Source organism: Harpia harpyja, unplaced genomic scaffold (assembly GCF_026419915.1).
Source record: "Harpia harpyja isolate bHarHar1 unplaced genomic scaffold, bHarHar1 primary haplotype scaffold_39, whole genome shotgun sequence".
Taxonomy (NCBI): Eukaryota; Metazoa; Chordata; class Aves; order Accipitriformes; family Accipitridae; genus Harpia; species Harpia harpyja.
In genome coordinates, this window is record NW_026293320.1 from 786057 (window position 1) to 798028 (window position 11972).

The window sequence follows — 11972 nt, forward strand, 5'->3', positions numbered from 1 at the left end:
CGCAGACACGGGGCCGGGCGGATCCCATCCCTCGTGATGCCCCTGTGATGTATACGGCCGCTCTGCACTGAGCCCCATGGCCACGGGGTGCCATTGAGGATGTGACCTCACACCCTCCCAAGGCCATCGCTGTGTTCTTACGAGTTACACTGTCACATGTGTGTGTGTGCCACTGTGTATGGCTTCCACTGACAATGATTCTTCCAAAAAGCCACATTTGGGTGAGGCCTAAATATTACTTCAATGACATCAGAAGCACCCACACAAGCCATATGCCTACTCTTTGCCCAAAAGCTACTCCGGCACCAGTGAAATCCCAAGCTCATACACAAGCCATGTGCCTGCTCCTGGTCTATCTGCCACTGAGTCACAAGTGATGTCATGGCATCTACAACTGCCACGTACCTCTTCTTGGCTTATCAGGTATTCAGGCACTGCTGACATCACAAAGATGTTCACTAGCCATGTGCCAGCTCCTGGCCTATCATCTACTCAGGCACCAATAGCCTCAAAAGCACCTACACAATCTATAAGCCTGCTCCTGGCCTATTAGCTACTCAGGCATGAGTGACCTTATAAGAACCTGTACAAACCATGGGCCTTCTCCTGGCCTATGAAGTATTCAGGCACTATGATCTCCCAACACCCTACACAAGCTTTTGGCCTTCACCTGGCCTATCAGCTACTCGGGAGTCAGTGACCTCACAGCCACCTGCACAAACCACATAGAATCATAATATAAGTTAGGTTGGAAAAGACCTTCAAGATCATCGAGTCCAACCATCATCCATGCCCACTAAACCATGTTATGGAGTACCCCGTCTACGCGCTTTTTGAGTACCTCCAGGGATGGCAACTCAACCACTTCCCTGGGCAGACTATTCCAATGTCTGAAAACCCTCTCAGGAAAGAAATTTTTCCTAATATCTAACCTAAATCTCCCTTGCCGCAACTTGAGGCCATTTCCTCTCGTCCACATTCCTGCTCCAGCCCTGTCAGCTATTCAGGAAGTAGTGACCTCACAAGAACCTACAGTCCATGGGCCTGCTCTGGGCCTATCAGCTACTCCAGCCAAGAGTGACCTCACAAGCACAAATCCTCCTATTTGCCATCTACTGGTTGTTGAGGTATTTGGTCTCCAGGGACCTCATAAGCACCTATACAAGCCATGAGCCTACTCTTGGCCTATCAGTTACTCAGGCAGCAGTGACCTCACAAGCTTATACTAATCTGTTTGCTATGTGCTCATGTGGTGCAGTGACCCCAGCCGGCAGCTAAACCCCCACCCAGTCACTCACTCACTCCCCCACAGCAGGATAGGGGAGAAAACTGGGAGGGCAAAAGCAAGAGCAAAACTCATGGCTGATGAGAAACATAGTTCAGTAAGTGGAGGGGAAAAAAGGAAAGGAAACAAGGGATGGAGAAGCAATCATTCACAGCAGCAGACTGAGGCCCAGCCAGTCTCTCAGCAATGGCTACTTTGGAGAAAGTCTCCTCCTAGTTTTATTTCTCAACAAGACACCATATGGCATGGAATAGCTCTTTGGTCAGTTGGGGTCAGCTGTCCTGACTTTGTCCCCTCCTAGCCTCTTGCCCAGCCCCAGCCTCCTCGCTGGGGGGTCAGAATGAGAAACAGAGAAGGCCGTGGCATTATGCCAGCACTGATCAGCAACAGCTACAACATCAGTGCGTTATCAATGCTGGTTTAGCCATCAGCACAACACATGGCACCATACAATGAACTCCATCCCAGCCAGACCCAGGACAATCTCCACCCCTTCTTCCACACCATTTGCATCCTGCTCAGTTCCTGCAGTATTCAATGCACTTCTGTCAACCACCATCACCCCCTTCCCCATCCTTTGACATGATATACACAGAGTGTACTGGGTTTGGCTGGTGTGGCTCAGGTGGACCTGGACATGTCCCAGCCCACTCCTGATTTCTCCCCTCCCTCAGTCATCTGGAGTTTTTTGAAACATCCAGTCAGGTCATCAACCTAAGGACAAGGCAAAACATGTAGCACCAGACCGTACCCTGCAAGAGTCTTACAGGTAGCTCTGAGATCCCCTACAACCATGGGGAAAGGGAGCTCACCACCACCACCACTCATCTTCTGAGTGCGATACCTCAAAATGAAATTTGCAGTTCACAGGCCCATTGGCTGTTCTTTCTCATTCATGTGGTTCTTCCTGGGGATTCCCTTCAGGTCTTTTCCTCTTTGTCCCCATGCACATGTTCTTCTGAGGTTGGCATTTGGTCCTGGTTTTCTATTCTCACAGCTCACAAGGCCTGTGTCTTGCTGCACCGTGCAAAGCCCAGACTCTGCCCCAGTAACCCTGCATGGCCACCCTGCAGGGCTGGGCTGGGATGTGGGAGCCTGCCTTCTGTGCCCTTCTTTGCACGTGACAGGATTTGTTATGGGGGCCCCTTGGAGGCGTCCTAGAAAGGGGCCATAGTCTTTGGGCATGTTCCAGCTTGTCCATGCCCCACCACCTTCCAGGCACCCTTCCACCCTCTTGAAGTGTCCCCACACACACACCAGACCAGTCAGGGCTCATTCTGCAGCCTGGTGAAGTGGGCGACCCCAGCCCGGCCTTTTCCTTTTGTTTCTATTCACACTTATAATTCTTCACTTCATTAGATCTTATTAAAGAAGGTTATATCCATTTCATACCTATGCTTTTGTGGCTATATTAATTTGATTTCTATAGCTTTATAAATGTTATATATATATATAAATATATATATATATATATATATAAAAATGGTAAGGTGAACCTTGCCATCAAACTTACTGAACCTTGTCAAACCAGTGTTAAAACTTTGTTAAATTCCATTGAACTTACTGAACTCTGTCAAATTATTATTTTACCTCAATACAACATACTGCTGCTGCTCTCTTTTGAATGAGGTGCATTCCGCTCTTCTGCGACACTGTGGGAGGCTAAGGTCCTTCTTGTCCACTCTCTCCTAATAGGACACCTATGAGGAAGAACCTTTTTCTTCTTTGGTCATTGCTGAAAGAAATGGTGAAGGAAGTTCAGAGAGGTGAAACATGGAGGGGTGTGCTTCTGAGTGTATTAAGAGTCCCTAGATGTGCTCTGTGCCTTCTGAAAGGGGAGAAATGCCGCCTTCTAGAGGGCAATGTCGCTGATGCTTGCGGAACCCCTTCTGACTACACAGGTGAGATGCTCCACAGGCATGCTTCTTCCATGTTGTGTATTTGAAGGCACAGGCCAGAAAGCCAAGGATGGGTATCGTAGCAGACAGAGGAACTCTCAATGAGCCTTTCCAAGATGAGTTGGACGAATCTCACTGTGATAGTGGGAGTTGTTCCTGGAGTCACTGTTGCGGTAAAGGGTAAAGGAATTTGGCAGAAAATAAACCCCCTTGCGTTCCAGCTTGTCCTCAGATGTCAGAGGCACTGGGGGTGGCTAGGTTTAGTTTCTGAGTAATGTCCGATTCAGCACTATAAGTCCAGTCGCGTAACTATCACGATGACCGATGTACTTATAGCACACTGCACTCTCAGCTTAGCCACGTTCAACGCACAAGAATTACCAGACTTAGGGAGTTTGTTTGCATTAAGGAATTATCATGACTAGATTAATGAGCAGCGCAGTTTATTAAAGTGACAGTACAGGTTGTTGTGGATTGCTGGTGATAAATACGCTGTCTTCAAAGCACGTGCAAATGTTGAATACAGTGCACAAAATCAAAAAATAAAGCAACTCTCTATATAGAGATTTTTAAGTTTCCTGGGGAAGCACTTGGTACAGCCGAGTGTTCAAATCTCACCCAGTAGGCTTCCCTATAGAAACCTGTGGGCTATGGACTTCCTATGGGACCAGTCGACTGGTCGCAGAAGTCAGCAATGTCCTCCTGACTTGTCTATGATGGTATCTTCCCTAACGGTCTTCCTCTTTGGGGGTCTTTTTGTACAATTTTTCTTGTAGGTGGAGCTTGAGTGACTCTAGTCATACACATCTTTACTTTGATTGGTATAAAGTTCTCTTGCTTTGCTTTTAAAGGTATATGCTAGAAAAAATTCAGAGCACATGCTCTGTGGGTGGGGTGCTTGCACCTTGGAGGTGGGTAAGTTTTGGGATGGAGGTGTGTTTTGGTAGTATAATGATATTATATAAGCAAAGTTCACCCAGAGGACATGATTTAGCATGTCACTACTCCAGAACTGGGCACTTATGATATAAATCAGAAGTAAGGCCATAGCGTTGACAGAACCCCCATTGTTTCACCTCCTTGCTTCGGTGGATTCAATGCAGGGACCTTCCATTCTTGTTCCAGTAGTTCCAGTTCCCTATCCCTGCGGTGATATCACAGAGCCTGGCCGTGGTGTCTCCACTCTGCTCCACCCTCCGTGTTGTTTCTCTTAGAGTCAGCATACCAAGCTCCCCTGGTGTTGCTAACATCTAAGCTTGCAGGTTATGTTGCTGAGGGAATTATTATGGAACAGATCTCTTGCATATCCACCGCATTCCACCCTGGAGGTTTACCTTCCCTTAAGGGGGGGACACATATCAGTAAGTCACCTCCAGCAATCACTCCATAGTCACAGACAGAAATGTCAGGGCTCTGTGAGGTGTCCACAGCTGAGCTGTCCTCATGCACTCTTCATACACACAGGGTGTTCAGAGACACGGGTCCTACGCTTGCACACGCACAGGCGGTGCATTGCAGCAGTCATAGTGTCTCTCTGGCCTCCTCTTGACACTCCCAGAGGCTGGCAGGTGCCTCAGCCCTGCGGTGTATTGCCCTGCTCTGCACTCATCGGAGATGCCCCAAGGCATGAGGAATGGACACGGGGACCTCAGGTCAAGGAAGCACATCCCAGCGCTGCATTCTGTTGGTTTCCCAGGGGACGTTACTCTCAAAGCGAAGTGACTTCAGGACACTGACATTCATGGCATCCCCAGGAATAGCTGATGGCATTTGTGCTCACTCAGGTTCGTCTCCACACACGCCTGTGATTTGCACGCTTACAACTCATCTGTACAATGCAAGCATGGACAACATTATCAGAATTGAAAAAACAAAATAAAAAAAATAAATCAACACTAACATCAACAACTACAAAACATATAAATGATAGGTTGGGCCTGTAATGAATTACGTTATGAGTGATATGTAGAAGCAGATGGGCAGTATATTGCTACTAAAAAAACTTCTGGTCATCAGTTTCTGAACTGCATCCTTGAGCTTCTGGTTCCTCATGCTGTAGATGAGAGGGTTCACTGCTGGAGGCACCACCGAATACAGAACTGCCAGCATAGGTCCTGGCGTGGGGAGGAGATGGAGAGGGGCTTCAGGTAGGTAAACATGCCCGTACTGATAAACAGGAAGACCACGGCCAGGTGAAGGAGGCACATGGAAAAGGCTTTGTGCCGCCCCTGCTCAGAGGGGATCCTCAGCATGGCCCTGAAGATGTGCACGTAAGACAGCACAATGATAACAAAACACCCAAATGCCACACAGACACTAACCACAATAAGCCCAGCCTCCCTGAGGTAGGCATCAGAACAGGAGAGCTTGAGGATCTGGGGAACTTCACAGAAGAACTGGTCCACAGCATTGCCATTGCAGAATCGTAGTGAAAATGTGTTGGCCGTGTGCAGCACAGCGTTGAGAAACCCACAGCCCCAGGCAGCTGCTGCCATGTGGACACAAGCTCTGCTGCCCAGGAGGGTTCCGTAGTGCAGGGGTTTGCAGATGGCAACGTAGTGGTCATAGGCCATGACAGTCAGAAGATAAAACTCTGCTGACATCAGAATAAAAAAGAAAAAAACCTGAGAAGCACATCCTTGGTAGGAGATGGCCCTGGTGTCCCAGAGCGAGTTGGCCATGGATTTGGGGACAGTGGTGGAGATGGAGCCCAGGTCGAGGAGGGCGAGGTTGAGGAGGAAGAAGTACATGGGGGTGTGGAGGCGGTGGTCACAGGTTACGGCAGTGATGATGAGGCCGTTGGCCAGGAGGGCAGCCAGGTAGATGCCCAGGAAGAGCCAGAAGTGCAAGAGCTGCAGCTCCCGTGTATCTGCAAATGCCAAGAAGAAGAACTCGCTTATGGAGCTGCCATTGGACATTTGCTGGTTCTTGAAATGGGGGCGCTGTCCTAAGAAGGAAAAGACAGGGGAAAATTACAACAGACTTCTCTGAGCAAAGCCACGCCCTTCTTCCTAGAAATCCACCCCCACATGAATTCCAGCGCATTTCCTTTCTTTGCTTTGTGCTGGCTGAGTGTGCTTTGAGGAGCAGGACCTCTGCCTGTACACTGCCAAGTAGTCAGCTCTGCCCTGCTGGATTATGACAGCAACCAACGTCAGATGTAAACCAACTTTAATGGAAAAGTTCAATATTTGCACTTGGGACTTGCAAGAATGTGGGCTGCAGAAGAGAGGCTTAGCATGTCTTTATGATAATTTTTTCTCTGTTTTTGTTTTGGTTTTTTTTTTAATTTCCAGCATCACAGCTGGCGAGTACTGTTTTTAGGGGTAGAAATCCTCATTTTTGTGACTGAAAGTGTGGAGTCTTAAGACAAAACAGGCAAAAGGGCTCAGTGCTCTGTGGCTCAGCACGGTCAAGAGAGCTGCGGTGTCCATTTGTCTTGTTCCCAGCTGCCCTGCGCTTTCACTTTGCTACCTCGAGGATGACTGTGAGACAAGGCGAGTCAAAAGAATCTCAATAGACATAATAAAGGGGGATGAGAGATGATGTTTAGCGCTTACATTGTTGAAATTAGCTGAGCCAGAGACAGTCTTTGATAAGAAGAGCTGGCCCCAAGAACTAGCCAATGAGGTAGAGACAGTTCCTGATAAGAAGCAGGAGCAGGCCCCAAGAGCCAGCTAAGACTGGTCTTGCGGCTTGGGTGAATACCAAGAAACCACTGAGCCTGTGCAAGAAAAGAGGTTACTAGGGGTGACGGAGTCATCTATCTTCATCTCTGCGACCACCAGATGACCACCATAAAGAGGCAGTGCGCAAGCGCAGTTGAGAGGAGACTATGGAAATGACCTCTCGGAGCGAATTTTAATATGAAGCGGGGATAGGTCATGCGTATGTATAGGTGTATTGTGAATATGTAACACTTGACTGTATAAACTTGAGACGAACTGCCGAGTCGGGCGTGCACGACTTTGGTGGGACTACCCCCCGTGCTGCCCAGTGCTGAATGAACATACCTACTTTACAGTCTCACTGATTGTGGAGTCTGTTTCTGCACGTCAAGGTAGGGAGGCCAGGTCTACCCAGCCCACATCGGTACAGAGAACAGGTCAACCCCGCCCTTGCAAGTAGGGAGGTCAGGTCTACCCTGGAATGGTTAGGGACGCCAGGCCTACCCCGGAGCATCAGGTAGGGATAACAGTCCAACCCCAGAGGTTCAGGTGGGGAGGTTGGATCTTCCCCCGCGAGCCTGTAGGGACAGCAGGTGTACCCCGGAGTACCAGTAGGGGTACCGGTACGACTGCGCAGGATCAGGTAGGGATCCAGGCCTACCCCAGAGCATCAGGTAGGGACGCCAGGCCTGCCACAGAGGGTTAGGTAGGGACAGCGGGTCTACCCCCTGCACGTCCATAGGGACAGGAGGTGTACCCTGGAGTACCAGTAGGGGTACCCATATTACTCTGGAGTACCAGTAGGGGTAACGGTACTATTGTGCAGGGTCAAGGAACGGATGCCAGGCCTAACCCGGAGAATCAAGTAGGGATAGCAGGGCGAGCCAAGAGCATCAAGTAGGGAGGGCGGGTCTGGCCCACTGGCGCCGGCAGAGAGGCCAGGTCTACCCTCCGAGCGCGGGCAGAGAGACCAGATCTACCCTGCCCTTGCTGACAGGGATGCGAGTTCTACCTGCCATTGCCAGCAGGGAGGCCAGGTCGACCCTGCCCTTACCAACAGGGAGGCCAGGTCTACCCCACCTGCGCGGTTAGGGAGGTCAGGTCTACCCAGCCCATGCGGGTAGGGAGGCCATGCGTGACCCGCCCGCGAGGGTAAGGAGGCTTGGTCTACCCCGCCTTTGCCGGCAAGGCGGCCAGGTCTACCCCGCATGCACGGGTAGGGAGGCCAGGTCTACTCAGCCCGTGAAGGTAGGGAGGCCGGTTCTACACAGCCCTTGCCAGTAGGGAGGCCAAGTCTACCCCTCTCTTGCTGGCAGGGCAGGCCAGGTCTACCCCGCTCTTGCTGGCAGGGCAGTCCAGGTCTACTCCAGTGGCACCGGAAGGAGGCCAGTTTTACCCCACCTGTGCCGGCAGGGAGGCCATGTCTACCCGCCCTCGGTGGTAGGGAGGCCAGGTATACCCCACTGGGGCCGGCATGGAGACCAGGTCTAACCCGGCATTGCCAGCAGGGAGGTCAGGTCTACCCCACCTGCGCGGGTAGGGAGGCAAGGTCTACCCCACCAGCGACAGGAAAGAGGCCAGATCTACCCCATCCTTATCGGTAGGGAAGCCAGGTCCACCCCACTGGCGCTGGCAGGGTGGCCAGGTCTACCCAGTCCATGCGGGAAGAGAGGCCAGGTCTACACCACCCTTCCCACAGGTAGACCAGGTCTACCCTCCCAGCGCAGGCAGAAAGGCCAGACCTACCCCGCCATTGCCATCAGGGAGGCAAGGTCTACCCCACACTTGTCGGCAGGGAGGAGAGGTCTACCCCACCAATGCGGGTAGGGAGCCCAGGTCTGACCCGCCCGCGTGGGTAGGGAGGCCAGTTGTACCCAGCCCTTGCGAGCAAGACGGCCAGGTTTAAGACTCCCTTGCTGGCAGGGAGGCCAGGTCTACCCCACCCGCACGTGTAGGGAGGCCAGGTCTACCCCACTGGCACTGGCAGGGAGGCCAGGTCTACCCCGCCCACGCGGGTAGGGAGGCGTGGTCTACCAAGCCCTCACAGTTAGGGTGGCCTGGTCTACCCCGCCTGCGCAGCTAGAGAGGACAGGTCGACCCTGCCTGCATGGATAGGGAGGCAAGGTCTATCCCAACGATGCCGTCATGGAGGACAGGTCTACAGCACCCGCGAGGTATAGTGAGGCCAGGTCTACAATGCCCGTGCGTTTAAGGAGGCCAGGTCTACCCCGAAGGCACCGGCAAGGAGGCGAGGTCTACCCCGCCCATGCGGGTATGGAGGCCAGGTCTACCACACCCGCTTGGGTAGGGAGGCATGGTCTACCCCTCCTGCATGGGTAGGGATGCAAGGTCTATCCAGCCCGCACGGGTAGGGAGGCCTGGTCTACCCCGTCGGTGCTGGCAGGGAGGCCAGGTCTACCCGACCCGCACGGGCAGGGAAGCCAGGTCTACCTCCCCCGTGCGGGTGTAGAGGCAAGGTCTACGCCGCCCGCGCAGGCAGGGAGGCCAAATCTACCCTGCCCGGGCAGGAAGGGAGGCCAGGTGAACACTGCGCGCTCCGGAAGGAAGGCCAGGTCTACCCCGCCCATGCGGATAGGGAGGCCAGGTCTACCCCGCCCGTGCGGGTATGGAGGCCAGGTCTACCTCGACCATGCGGGTAGGGAGGCCAGTTGTACCCTGCGCGCATGGGCAGGAATGCCAGGTCTACCCCGCCGGCGCCAAAATGGACTTCAGCTCTACCCTGCCCGCGCGGGTAGGGAAACCAAGTCTACCCCATCTGCGCCGTCAAGGAGGCCAGATCTACACCTCCGGCACCGGCAGGGTGGCCAGCTCTACCCCGCCGGAACCAAAGTGAGGCCAGGTCTACCCTGTCCGTGTGGGTAGGAAGACCAGATCTAAGCCAACTCTTCCGGCAAGGAGGCCAGGACTACTCCGCCCGCACGGGTAAGAAGGCCAGCTCTACTCCGCCCGCACGGGTAAGAAGGCCAGGTCAACCCCGCCGGGGCCGGCAGGGAGACCAGGTCGACCCCGCCATCGCAGGTTGGGAGGCCAGGTCTACCCCGCTGTTCGCTGGCAGGGTGGCCAGGCCTACCTCGCACAGGCGGGTAGGAAGGCCAGGTCTAACCCGCCCGCACCAGCGGGGAGGCCAGGTATACCCCACTGGGTAGGGAGGCTAGGTCTATCCCGCCGGCGCCGGCAAGGTGGCCAGGTCTACCCCGCCCGTGCTCGTATGGAGGCCATGTCTACCCTAAGTGCGTGGGCAGGGAGGCATGGTCTACCTCTCCCGTGTGGGTAGGGAGGCCAGGTCAACCCCGAAGGCACCGGCAAGAAGGTGAGGTCTACCCCACCCATGCGGGTATGGAGGCCAGGTTTACCACACCCGTGTGGGTAGGGAGGCATGGTCTACCCATCCCATGTGGGTAGGGACGCCAATTCTACCCCGCCGGCGCCTGCAGGGCGACCAGGTCTACCCCGCCCGCTCGGGTAGGGAAGCCAGGTCTACCTCTCCCGTGCCGGTAGTGAGGCGAGGTCTACCCCGCCGGCGCAGGTAGGGAGGCCAGGTGTACCCCACCTGCGCGTGTAGGGGAGCCAGTTCTACGTCGCCTGCGCCGGTAGGGAGTCCAGCTCTACCACGACAGCGTGGGTGTGGAGACCAGGTCTACCACGCCCGCATGGGTAGGGAGGCCAGGTCTACCCCATCGACGCCGGCAGGGAGGTCAGGTCTACCGTGCTGGAGCCGGCAGGGAGGTAAGGTCTACCCCGCCGGCGCCGGCAGGGATGCGAGGTCTACCTCGCCCGCGCTGGTAGTGAGGCCAGGTCTACCCCGCCGGCGCAGGTAGGGAGTCCAGGTCTACCCTGCCCGCGCGTGTAGGGAAGCCAGGTCTACCCCGCCGGCGCCAACAGGTGGGCCAGGTCTACCCCGCCCATGTGGGTAGGGAAACCAGGTCTATCCCTCCTGTGCCGGTAGTGATGCCAGGTCTACCCCGCCCGCTCGGGTAGGGCAGCCAGGTCTACGCAGCCCGCGCGGGTAGGTAGGCCAGGTTTACCCCACCCACGCTGGTAGGCAGGCCAGGTCTACCCCACCCGAGCGGGCAGGGAGGCCAGGTCAACCCCGCCCACGTGGGTTGGGAGGCCAGGTCTACCCCGCCCACACGGGTAGTGAGCTCAGGTCTACCCCTCTTGCACGGACAGGGAGGCCAGGTCTACCCCCCACTCGGGTAGGGAGGCCAAGTCTACCTCTCTGTGCCCGTAGTGAGGCCAGGTCTACTTCGCCCGCGTGGGTAGGGAGGCCAGCTCTACCCCGCCAGAGCTGTAGGGAGGCCAGGTCTACCCCGTCTGCGTTGGTAGGGAGGCCACGTCCACCTCGCCTGCCCGGGCAGGGAGGGCAAGTCTACCCCGCCCACGTGGGTACGGAAGCCAGGTCTACCCCGCCCGCCCGGGTAGGGAGATCTAGTCTACCTCTCCCGTGCAGGTAGTGAGGCCAGGTCTATCCCGCCCACGCTGGTAGGCAGGGCAGGTCTACCCCGCCCGAGCGGGCAGGGAGGCCATGTCTACCCCGCCCACGTGGGTATGGAGGGCAGGTGTACCCTGCCAGCGCGGGTAAGGAGGCCAGGTGTACCCCGCCCATGCGGGTAGGGAGGTCAGGTCTATAACGCCACTGCCGGCAGGGATGCCAGGTCTACCCCTTCCGCGCGGGTACAGAGGCCAGGTCTACCGTGCCCACGCGGGTAGGGAGGCCAGATGTACCCCGCCCACGCGGATCGTGAGGCCAGGTCTACCTCGCCCGCGTGGGTAGGGAGGTCAAGTCTACCTCTCCCATGCCCCTAGTGAGGCCAGGTCTACCCTGCCCAAAGGGGTAGGGAGGGCAGTTCTACACCGCCCGCGTGGGTAGGGAGGGCAGTTCTACCCAGCCGGCACCGGCAGGGAGGCGAGGTCTACCCCCCTGCTCCGGTAGGGAGGCCAAGTCTACCTCTCCCATTCTGGTAGTGAGGCCAGGTCTACTGCGCTCGCGCAGGTAGGGAGGCAAGGTCTAACCATCCCGTGTGGACAGGAAGGCCAGGTCTACCCCACCCACGTGGGTAGGGAGGCCAGGTCTACCCCGCCCACGTGGGTACGGAGGGC

At 55.3% G+C, this 11972-nt stretch overlaps 1 pseudogene; it reads right to left on the reverse strand.

Moving 5' to 3' along the window:
• Positions 1-1906: 1906 nt before the first annotated feature.
• LOC128138334 (olfactory receptor 14A16-like) lies at positions 1907-5705 on the reverse strand (annotated as a pseudogene).
• Between the last annotated feature and the right edge of the window lie 6267 nt (positions 5706-11972).